Raw genomic sequence first — 13,140 nt, forward strand, 5'->3', positions numbered from 1 at the left:
TGGCAGAGCTGCGCAGCTTAAGGAATTGAGGAAACTCGCCACTGGCCAGGCGAGCGGTCGGGGAGGAGATGGGGCAGGCGCGGATAGAATCTGCGCAGAAGCTCCTCCAACATATGCTCTCAGTGAGAGTAATTACTTATGAAAAAACTGCGTTGCAGTCTATGTTAAGATGGGCTTATCGAAGCGGCGTTGTTGCAACGACCACTGCCCTATTCGAAGAAGAAACTTGGGAGAAAATGGGACAAAGACTGTTTGATGAATGCTCGAAAGGAAATAAGAGCCTTTGGCAGTACCTTACTCTTTGGCGATTAGTTAAAGAGACATTGTGTGATATGAAAGTCGAGCGAGAAGTTGCAGCATCGGCTTATGCTGCTCTGCATAGGAATCAAGAGAACAGTGGTGGTTCATTTGCATCTGCATTATCATTCCGTGAAAGTAATTTACCCACGAAGGCACCACCACCACCACTTTCCAAAGATTGGCCTTCTCCTCCATTTCCCCCAGTGGAAGAACATGAGGAGGTTCACGCTACCGAAGGTGAAGGACGTAAAGGTCCTCCTTGGCCTCCTCCTCGGCCTCCTCCTCCAGAAAGTCCTTCAATTAATTCCTTTGAGGATTCGTTTAGTGAGGACTCTGAACGTCCTGTGTCACCCTCTCCTGAGTGCTCCAATTTCAGACAAGAATTTGATAAACTGCTGGCAAAGCTGGAAGAAATTCGACTTCGCCAGGAAAAGGAGAGCCGTCCACCTGAACCACCTCTGCCCGACCACCCAGGAATGCAGCCACGGCCTGACCCGACTGCACCGGCTCTACCATCGATGGGGTTTGATACTGGGACTGGGGGGACCAGGTGGCGGGGGCCGGGAGCGCGTTGGCAGGGGGTAATTAGGGAGGCGGTTTTAGAAGGGGTAACTGTGGAAGCGTATCCTGTATTGTTAAATACACAGACAGGAGCGAGTGAATGGGAACCATTCGATTGGAAATTACTAAAAGAAGTCAAGGCTGCATGTACACAATATGGTTTGCAATCACCATTTACACGGGGTTTATTAGATTTTATATTTACGGGTCATACCCTTTGTCCTGCAGATATTCGGCAATTAGTTATGTTAATATTATCCCCATCTCAGCGCCTTGCCTTCTATCAAGCTTGGGAACATTTGTGTGATCAGGAAGCGGCCACTGATTGTTGGGATGAGAGGGTGCGGCCTCATGGTGCCCCTGAGCTCCGACCCCTGTTTGAAACAGAGGTTGCTTATGAGGGAGAGGACAGGACTAGAGTTTCTCAGCAAGAACTTGAGGGACCTTACAGTCCGTTGGATGCAGCCCCAGAGTCCGAGCAGGTGGCTCGAGCGGGTCCTGTTGGTGAAACAGAAGGCATCACATCGCCGCTTTCTAACGGCAGTGGGGGGTGTTGTCAGACGGGTTTTTCTAGTTCGCAGCTTGAGGCTCATTGTTTTTGGGAGGACGGGGTGATGAAATTGGATCCTATTCCCGATTCTGATCCCGAACTCCAGCCCCTGATCATTATTAATGACGGGGTGGCAGAACCTGATCTTGCTCTTGATGCAGATCCTGATTTCAAACTCCAACCCCCAATTGTTATTGATAAGGGGGCGAAGTCTGAAACCTCTCCTGTAGGGAAAGCAAATGCATGTGCCCTAAGGGAGCTGGCTGGATTGCAGGAGCTTGAGGGAGTACTGTGCTTTGTGATTCAAGCAGGATTCTGCTGGGGTGGAGGAAATAGATTTTGGGAGCAGAATGATGAGATTGAAATCCCTATTCCTGGAATAGGAGAGGAGCTTCCCCGATATTTAATGCCTGGCCTGCCCCTATCTGACCTACGTTGGTTGGCAAAAAAGCGGCAGCCCCCAGACAAAAGCTGCCCCCCCCATTCGAGAAAAGAAAATGCCTGCAGCCGCTTGGACAAAGGGAGTAATAGCTGCTACCATAGCGCCTGTTGGAAAGAGGACCAGCCCCCCCAGGCTGAGAAAACCAGTGGAGCTATCGTTAGCCTAGCCAAAAAGCAGCCACTGGGCTTACTTTGCACTGCTCACAAAAAACAAACAGGGGGATTTATTGGCTACTTTCTCCCTCAGCAGAGCGTTATTAGGACAAGACGTGTTGTCTCAAATGGGGACACAATTGGTATCAAATTTTGGGGAGCGACCACTGATGGGCAGCTGGACAAAATCATAGAAAAAATTTTAAAAGCTAATGTAACTCGTTATGTGGCAGATAAGCCTTTGGAGCTAGTATTGTTAACTCTGGTCAAGATCAAAAACATCCTTTGGCCTTTTGGGACAGACAGAACAAAAGTTTCAAATCATAGAATGGATATTTTTACCGTATCAACCGAAAAATACTATAACCACTAGACTTGAGCTGTTTGGTCAATTGATTATGAAGGGCAGGAAAAGATGTTTGGAATTGTCTGGGACTGAACCTTCACGAATTTACCTGCCAATTAATACGGGATATTTGGATTGGCTTATGGAACATTCGGAACCTATTGGGATCGCATTAGCAGATTTTATGGGAGAGGTTAGCAACACATATCCAATTAGCAGATTGATTCCTTTGATACAAAACCAAACCTTTGAACAGATACCGATGCGATCTGAAACGCCAGTGAAAGGCATTACATTTTTTACAGATGCAGGAAAGAAATCTGGTAGGGCTGCTATCACCTGGCAAAAGCAAGGGCAATGGAATCAGAAGTTAATATTTACACAGCCAGGTGATTCATTACAAACTATGGAGCTACGAGCAGTGGTTTGGGTATTTCAACAATATACATCACAGCCTATTAATATAGTTTCTGATTCATTATATGTTGTAGGTACTGTTTGTAGAATAGAAAGGGCTATGATAAAAGAAGTTAAAAATGCAGTTTTGTATGCCTTACTGTTACAATTGCTGTACCTGTTGGAACAACGAGAGCATAAGTATTTTATTAATCATATACGAAGCCATCAGCCTAATTTTGGCCTGGCAATCGGGAATAATCGTGCCGATCGCTTTGTTGCTGCAGTTTGGAATGGTCCTCGAACAAATCTCTTTTTGCAAGCACGAATTTTTTCACCAAAGTGCTAAAGTACTTAAACGCCAATTTAATATTCCCCTGTCTGATGCACAAGGTATAATCAATTCTTGTCCAGATTGTCAAAAACAAGGTATGGGATTAGGATTTGGAATAAACCCCAGAGGGCTTCAAGCCTTACAATTATGGCAAATGGATGTGACCCATATTCCAGAGTTTGGGCGATTGAAATATGTGCATGTCTCAGTAGATACTTTTTCTATGGCCATATGGGCCACGGCACAGACTGGGGAATCTGCAAAACATGTAATTAAACACATGTATGCTGCCATAATGGCACTAGGGATACCTCAAAAGATAAAAACAGATAATGGGCCAGCTTATGTCTCTCAAAAATTTAAACATTATTGTGTTCAATGGGGAATCCGTCATAACACGGGTATCCCACATTCTCCAACGGGTCAGGCAATCATTGAGCGTTCTCATGCAACCTTGAAGTCCCTTTTGCAAAAACAAAAAGGGGGAGGAGATGTACTGCCCCCTAGTGAAAGAATTGCAAAAGCGACTTATGTGTTAAATTTTTTGCGCCTTACTGGAACTAGGAATAGCCCTCCAATTGTAATTCATCATCGATCACTAGAATCAGGATTGAATAACCAGGACCAGCAAGGTATTAAGGTACAATACAAAGACTGGGACTCAGGTGAATGGAAAGGACCTGTTGAACTGAAAATGACAGGAAGAGGTTATGCTTGTGTCCTAACAGATACTGGACCTCGCTGGGTGCCACAAAAGTGGATCAAGCCCTGGAAAGAAAGGAAGACGACTGAGCAAGAGGACCTCACATCGGAAGAAGAAACTGGGGTGGTCTTTTGACAGAAAAGGGAATTTGGAATAACGGTTCTGAAAAGGCTCTTCCACCCGGATATTTTCTAATCTGTGGTGACAGAGCATGGGGGCGGAATACCCAGCAAACCAATTGGTGGACCTTGTTATTTGGGAAAGTTAACGTTGTTTACACCAAGGTTACAATATGTTTTTGGAGTTTTGAGGAAAAATTTTTCGGTTTTGGAGATCTGAGGAAAAAGTTTTTGCCGGTTTATTAGCCCCAGGAGTTGCAGCTCTTGAAGCTGTGTCACAAGTCAAGGAAGTGGCTTGTTGGAGCCTTAAAGCAAGGATTGTTTATCTTGATTGCCAGTATTGTAGTGCTTGGTTGCTCAAAAAGAAAACGGGGGAATTGTTGGGTAGCAACACACAATGAGCAACCCAAGCACTGTGGCTGGGAGGAGCTAGGAAGCCATAGCCAGGGTCCTCAAGGTTATAAAAGGTTACAACGACTCTGTTGTGTTATGCAAATTAGGAAGGTAACTGTTGAAGGCGGGCTAAAGTTAAACAAGTTTATAAAAGCAGAACGAACCCTAAATAAAACGGCTTCACTTGGATCACATTGATCGGTGTGTGTTGTCCCGTATTTTCTTCCGTCACACTGAAGATTATTTTCAGAGGTTACATAAGTGTTTAATATGGTTTCTATATACTTGTATAAGTCCTCATATGACTCTTACTTTAAATTAAAGGCTGAATGAGAACTTAGATCTTAAATTCTATATTCAGCATTTTTTAGTGCTTCTAGAGATACGTTATTCAAGGCTTTCTGCAGTCATTCTGAACAAATAGCTCCACAATCTAATAGTAGTCAAGCTCATGTTTTCAACTTGGAAGTACTGATAAAAATTTGTGTTACTGCTGTATATTAGAGAGCAAAAAATTATGCACGATTCTACTGTGAATGAGAAGAACAGCTAAATTTTCATACACGTAACAAATATACCCTAGTAAAAAGGATTATAGAATACATTGCTGCAGAGAAAAAGTGACCTGAGTATTTATGGATATTTGACTTACTGTCTCTGTTATTGAGTTTTTTTCCTTGTTTTTTAATGTTTCAGAGTTTTGCAGGTGAATCTTATGTATACGGTGCCTGACAAAAAAATCAGACTGTGCCTGCAGCAGTTTTTTATTCAACAAATTAAGAAAATCAGCTATGACCACCTTCAAAATAGTTCCCTTCTGGGATGACATACAGCTGCATGCAGTGCTGCCAACGTTCAAAGCTATTCCCCCGATTATTTTCTGAAAGGCTGTTGAGAATCTCCCTTGTTTTCATTTTCACATCTTTTACCAACAAAATAATGGGTTCCTTTGAGTACCAACTTGATCTTTGGGAGGAGGGAGCCAGGTGTGGCAAATAGGATGTGTGCTCCAGCACAATGATGTTGTTATTAGTTAAAGAATGCTTCACAGACAAAATATTTTGGGCTGACACAGTCTTGGTGCAATATCCACCTGTTTCTCCACAATTCCAGTTTTTTCTAGAATTGTTGTCACATGTTTGCACATTTTCATCAAGACTTCAGTGTAATAGTGCTAATTTACTGTCTGGCTGCTGGGAAACCACTCTGTCATCACAATACCCCAGGTATCACAGAAAACAATCAACGTGCCCTTGAACTTTGAAGGTTTCCATATCATTCATGAATATCCGAGTGTCATCACAAGTAATTACTGAATTCTATAAATCTAGTTCATCCTCAATGCATTATGAAAGATCCAAACTCAATTCCTTGTGAAATTATTTTTGTTCATCTGACAGCATTTTTTGAAGCATTTTTGCGCAAAACTTTTTCACATTCAGTTCATCATTTACAATGCGTCGAACACTTTCCCTGTCCAAATGAACTTTTGCACCTACTGCTCAAATACCCAAGCTTCTGTCTTTTCAAATCACATCTCACACTTTTTCAATGTTGTCATTGCTGTGCATGGGTGTTTGGGGCAATCATCTTCGTTCCCGCTTTCTCTGTTTTCCAAAAATCATTTGTACCATTCAAAAATGTGTGCACAAGACATGCAGTCTCTGCCGTAAGCATCATGGTAAGTTTCCATCATGGATTTCTTCAGTTTCACAAAAAACTTGATGTTAACTCTCTGTTCAGTCTTGGTCACTGACATATTATGACCAAAGGTAGGAAAACATCTATAATTGAACATGTGTCCACTAAGTGAGTGAAGCAATCGAGTTGAGCTTTGTCTAACTGTGTGATGTTAGAACTTGTATAACCATCTCTTTGCCTCTCCCCTCCGACTCTTGGTTCCTGAGCCATAGGCTTAGTTTTAGGTTTTTTTGTTTCTGACCTTGTATTTCTACACATCTTTTAAACATGTTCTTTTGAAGAGTATTTTCCTTTGCTATTTCCATGTTACTAATACGGGTTTACACAGTTCTTTCAGAAGGTGTGAACAGGACCTAATAGTAATATGTACTTGAAAGGGATAGTATTTAGACTACAGTATGTCTATATATATGTGAAACCTTGAGCGTTTAACCATGAAATTAGTTCAAGGATTTTGTAGGGTTCAGGGAACAAGACTGGTCTCTCAGTTTATTTCTCAAAGACAGTATTGAAACGACACTGATGGCTCACATAGCACAGTGGAGCAGGCATCAGTCAGGTACCATCAGACTGAAATGCAAATTATCTTGGCATCAAACAGTGTATTTCCTATTGATCCATATTTGTATCGTTACAGTAGTCAAACAATGTTGGAGTCTGCATCACACATTTAAATAAATAGGAATATTCACTCTCTGCTGTTAGCTGATTAGAGAAAGAGAAATGGAAATTAAATATCCAGAGAATTTGGCTGCCTTCATAATGTAGGTGAATTCAGAACAGGTTTGCCTCCTGCTTGAAAAGGTGGGGGTCTCCCTCCCTTATAGCTCCCTTGAGCACGACTACAATTGTTTCATATTTCTGATTCCAAAAAAGAGCTTCAATCAGCGGTGGTGAAAACAGCTCAGATTTTCACAGTTCAACACTTGCTCCAGCAAACAACCAATCCAAAGAAAGCAGGACACTTTTCTGTGGGGAATTAATGAGCTTTGTGATAGCTTTCATTTTTTGTCTTATCTTACTTCACTGTCGCTCCAGTCCCACTCTTGCTCTGATCTCGCTGGGGAGCTAAGCCCGCAGAGATTTCACTTTGTGATGAAGATTGCAGTGTTGCTTGGAGCTGGGACTCCAGCTCTTTTTGGATAATGTGGGTGGATTCTCTTCATCCTTCATGGGGAGAAAGACTCCTTAGCAAAGTGTAGCAATCTCCCTAATTCCGCCTCTCCAGGGCCTCACAGGCTCCCTTTGAGTGCACACTGGCAGCAAATCTCTTCCACTACATTGGGGAGAGTAGGAATTAACAGTAGGCCAGAGAAAGGGATAATGAGACATTCTTTTAGTTCTAGTCCTTCCACGCTTCTGTTGCAGTGAAACTTTTACTAACACTGAGAAACTGAGAAGATAAGGAATGAAGATGATAGAGGCGAAGAAGCTGGCCTGAGGGTGAAACTGAGCAGGGTCTAAGGCAAGTGTCTGAGCTGTTATGACAGTAGTTCCACTCCCTCGAGCTGTATATATTGAAAATCCTTAAATCTTCCCCATATAATACCTTTAGAATATCCCAAAGCCTTTTTGTCACAAAGGGGTTGAGTGAGCAGATATGTATCAATACCTAGCTGCTTGTGTTTTGGCAGGGTCCACGTTTACTTTCTGCTTTGTAGAGGTTTCCAAACTTGCCTTCATTTTTTCCTGTTAGTATGTTCTGTGCCACTCTTTACCATTGTGCCTAGGAACTTTAATAGTATGGGATTTTTTTATAAGCTCTTTTCTTTACTGTAAGCCTAGATGACAAACAAGGCATGTCACTGTTCAGATGGAAAAGAGAAATCTTACTACAATAATGAAAGCTTACCTGCTCAGGATAAAGTTAAAAATGCAGACGTCAAAGTCCAATATTTGATGACCTGAAGTCAAATCTACATTTCTATCATTGGTTTTCAGTGTTTTAGCTGGTTTTGTTATGTTATATCATTATGCAAGAATTTTATATGGGAAGGGATTTAGACAGGCCAAACTCAATTCTTATCATCAGAGCTCCAGCAGCTTTTGCTTCACGTGTCATGAACAGCTAGTTCATACTAACCGATCTTGCCAGCATTGTTGAACCTCCCCAGTCACTGCTGTGCGGTGACTTCAAAAGAATAGCATTAAATAGGTTATAATACTGGCTTTGAGACTGGCAGAGGGACACAGCAGACCAGAGGTGAGCTGATCTCACAGGCCTTTACAAGAAAGTTTACAGCACCTCATTGAATTTCTCTGGACCATCAGTCCCGTAGTCTCTTTACTGTGTACAAAGCATTGTATGTTTACAGAGACTTACTTTTGTAAATACTAACATTGGGTTTGCACCTACCACTAGATTACAGCAGCAGCAGGTTTTATATTTTTTGTTTTAAGGAGGAGCTGGGAGGTTTGGTCTAAATTCCTGAGCAGTAAATTAGCTTTTAAATGAAGAAATAAAAATCAGCAACTAAACAAGTTGCTAAATATAGAGCCTGTGGTTCAGGTAATGAATATTTAGGTGTAATTTTTTTGCATACCCCACTTGTCTCACCAATTCTATGCAAGTTTTGAGCTCTGTGTGGAATTGGTTGTGCTTTCCTGCCTTAAGTATCAGATCTGTAGGTTGCTACATGCAGCCGAGTGCACTTAATTGTTCTAGAATTGGGCACAGCAAAATATTCCTTTTTAAGTTAGAGACTAGAGCAATCTACATTTGTTAAGTGATTATTCAATAGTATTATGATAACTGAAAGGATATACGGATAATCTTATTTATATTTTTATTTTACTCTCTCTTTTTGAAAAGAATAAATTAACATAGAGGTCTAAGATTCACGTTTCTAATAAACTATGACTGCTTCTCACAGTGACATTTTTTCCCCTACCAGGAGTATTGGAACGCATTTTTTTCGGTTTTTGAAGAAAAAAAAGTGGAAGGGTACAACAACTCCTTATGATTTTCTGCAAGTGACTATGAATTTATTATGATTGTGACTTTGAAGTCTATACTCTTTTTTTTTGACGTAAGAAAATAAAAATGTAAGTAAAATTTTTTACAAAATATTAAAACCAGAATTCTGACAACACTACACAATTAGCTCTTACATTAAGCATTTATGGCAGCTAGAAATTCACAGCAGCTTTTTGAAGCAGCAATGAATGAGAGGGGAACTAAATCAGAATGAGTCTGACATTTTACTTGTGTATTATATTTTAGTCCCCTTAAACATGAACTAAACTCAATATCACCCCTTAAAGAGGCTTTATGCACTTAATTATTAGTAAATTAAATCCTTCAATCATTCTGAAAGTTGAAGAACATTAAATTATATTGTGCTTATCAAGTGGTAGCCAAAATTTGACTTAATTTACACTCTGGAGTCAATGATGTTCAAGAGGTTGTGAATCAGGGCAGAGTCTGGCCCTCTTAATAATTAAAGTAGAATGAACATAAAGAGCTCATTCAGAATGTCACTGTTAATCTGCAAAGCGTTATGGTATGGAAATGCACACCTCCAGGAGCACAGTGCAGTGTGTGCTATAGAGCAGTAAGACAGGGAGGAGAGGGAAACTCCCTCCACTTCACAGGCTTTCTTGAATAAAAATTATTTGTATGGCTCTTCTGCAGTTTTGCTGTGAGCCTTGGGGAATGCCTTTGATGCACTTGATTAGGGAACAAGATCCCAACCTTGTAGACTCAGTAAGATCTTCACATGTTTAAATATAGATAATTAGTCTCAGTTCTCTTTTTTTTTTTTTAAACTTAACACTGTATTTTTTTTCCTTTCTTGTACAATTCATTGATTATAAAAGTTTGTTTAATCACCAGTGCAATACCCAGTTCCTAACCTATAGAGTTCAAATGATCACTTCTAATTTTTATTTTGGCGTATAACAAGATACATACATTAAAACAGATTTTGAACAGGAGCAGGAAATTCCTTTATGTCTCTCTCTATAGTGTAATGGAGGGAAGTGCAGAGTTTCCTACTCTAGCTACAAGCATGCTGACACACGCAGTATCACGGTGAGGCACCAGCTAAGGAGCAGCCTAGACGAGTTAGGAAGTAGGTGTATCCTCAGAAAACCTGTAAAAAGTATGAACTTCTACTGGAGTCCACGTTTGTTACATCTTCTCTGACATGAGCTCTTCTGGAGGATAAATATCATGTGCAGCATGTTGTATTCAGTTGAGGTGGCGTAGTTTACAGGCATGCACTGCGTGCCAGGATGGGGAAAGGATTAGTGAGAGTCATTATCCTGGACACAGCCAACCAGGTGAACCTCATGATTTACAATATCTTAAAACTGTACAGGGAGCTGTGGGATTTAGTACTTGGTTATCCATCACAAGAGTGCTTTGACCTATGGACTTATTCAGTCCGTGATTCTTTGTTGTCCTAAAAGATGGTATATTATGCCAAATACTCACATGAGTTCAGCTATGTAGGTGGGTAAATACGTGTGGCTGAGCCATTTTTTCTTGTCCTCATGGATGAAAGGTTGGTTTTCAGTCTTGAGCATAGCTTTGCTCAGATTACTCAGCTTTAAAGAGGCATTCGTCCAAGGTAAATTTTGGGCAAAGCATATTTCACCACATCTGGAAAACATTCCAATAGTTTTAATTCTCTCTTTTGGGGCAGACCTGTTACTGGCTAGTTCGATTTATTTGACTCTGGACTAACCCATTTCCCATATCCGTAAGTAAATTGTCTTTCTCAGAGTGGTATTGAAAGATAGTTCTCTTGCTTATTTTATGGACTTTAATGAGAAATGTACAGAGTACATGAGTCTCTGATTCCTGTTTTTCAATATGTGACCATCTTGTGTATGAAAGGAAGCAAATCGCAGAGAGCTTCAGAAGTCTGGCACTCTACTGTCTGAGGGACTTTTTATGAAGCTTTTTCAAAGTGGTTTTGTAAACAATATACAGCACGTTTTTTCTGTGTCAGAGCGTTATACAGGGAGTGTAACAGGAGTGCACGTTCGTTTATGTGCTGGGATGTGTTCTAGTGCTGAGGTGTCAAATCCGCAGATTAGAGAATTACCTTTAATCACTCTACTCTAGCACAGCTTAAAACAAAGCAACACACCTCTCCTCCAAAGAAAACCAATGAAAACTGCTGGTTGTGTTCCGCTCTGATGCACCAGTTCAAAATGGCTTTCTGTCTCACTCCACTGGCTTTTTGGGGGTGGGAGTTGATCTGTGAATCTCTTGCATGGTATGTTTGAAATATTTATCTGAGGTTGAACTGTCAGGTGGTGTCATCACTAGGCAGCAGAGGGAGGCCAGGCCGTCAGGAAGTTATCATTTTCATAAGATATGGCTCTGTGTTGATATTTATGGACAGCAAGTTCTATGCTTTGTTAAACTTTGCAAGTGAAAGAGCTAGATTTAAATGCCAAAGATGGAAAACTGAATGAAACAGTAAATTATATTCAAACAATATTAACATTATCATTAACAGTCATAGTCTTTTTTTTCTTATTTATCTTTGCACCTTTATTTTCAGCAGTATTATTTTGCTGTTCCTTTTCCACATTTCCTTTTGCCCTAAGTTTTTCTCTTCTAAGCATGTCAGTGACTGGCTTGCAACCGAGTGTAATTGGTACCTGGTAAATGACCTGTGTTTTGTTTCTTGTTCTGAATACTCCCTGATCTACCCGAGCTGAGGGAAACATGCCTTCAGGGTGCTACAAGTTTTGCCGTGATCAGACAGTCAAGGACTTTCCTCACGGTGCAACCAGAGCCAATAAACACTTAACTTGCCTCCTACAAATTCTAATTCGAGTTTTGCTGCAGATTATTTGTAAGAAATAAACCATCAGACGAAATCAGACATGTCATTTTTCCAGTTGTGTGCTCTCTCTTAGGCCAACATTATGCCATGGTACAATACTAGTGTCTGTTCTGTGGGAACACGGTGCTACATACAGCTGGGACTGAAAGGTTTCATTATATTTTGGATTCCAGGAGCATGACAGACATTTTTACATTATACAAAGTACCTAAAATTGTAGTTCTTAAATGTTTTCATTGTCTGAAAGGCACATCTTATAACTGTGGGATAGGAATGTTATCTTTAGGTCAAATTACTGTGTGCTGAAGCATGACCCAATTTTCAGTTTAATGTGAATCCTATTTTTGGTTGTGCAAAAAAATATAAGAAATACCCATTGACTGTGAGGTGCTTATTTCAGTTTTATTAAAGAGCTGCTGATTGCAAGTTATGGGATGGTATAAAATTGAAACTGCCTTATTTAAAAGCGTTCTCACTTGTGCAGTGGTATAAAGGTTGATTTTGTAGCTGTGTAGATATCGTGTGAGCTTATTTAGATAGCGGTTCTTCATCTGCACATATTTTCTGTTCTTTCTCTTAAAGAAAAAGTCCTGACACTTTTACATTTTGACAGTAAATCTTTAATTCTTCACCATACCAATTAACTGTGAACTATTAGAGAAACAATAAGCCATGAATCATCAGCTACAAGTAGGCAGAGAGTTTAACAGTCAAGAAATTGAGCATTTCTTAATCTTATATACACTCAACATCAAAGTGAATAAATCCAGGGTTAAAAAGAAAGGCTATCACATTCCCCACTGGTTTAAAAGCAACTTCTTTCTTTCCCACTTGTTCATCTGCTAATACAACACAACAAAAGGAAGGACCCTATTCCGTCATACGTGACTTGTACAAGAAGTTCTTATTTCACACTAAGCAGAATATATTCATAATAGATATTCAAAGTATACAAATACATTTCATGAGAACAAACAGCCTACTTCTGTAAACTTTTAGTTCTGTGGAGAGTCTTCATGAATAGTAAAACAGAAACTCCTGTTTTAAGGGTATTTTCTGTGGCAGTACAGCCATTCAGTTAAGAGCCTTTGAAACCTTTAAATGCTTGTGCTCTCCCTAACTATGAGCATATAAATAGTATTTGGCTTTCAAAACGTTACTCATCTATCAGAAGTTAAGCTGGAGTTGGTGTTTATTGCTGGATCAGTGCCAGACTCTCCTGCATCTTGCAGAACAAAGTTACAAGATCAAAAGGCTGAAGATATTTCTGTGGTCAGAGCTGCATGGAAATTGTGCTGTTTTGCCTCATAGATTTTGAAAAAGATTGATTAGTGCA

Source organism: Phaenicophaeus curvirostris, chromosome 15, assembly GCF_032191515.1.
Source record: "Phaenicophaeus curvirostris isolate KB17595 chromosome 15, BPBGC_Pcur_1.0, whole genome shotgun sequence".
Taxonomy (NCBI): Eukaryota; Metazoa; Chordata; class Aves; order Cuculiformes; family Cuculidae; genus Phaenicophaeus; species Phaenicophaeus curvirostris.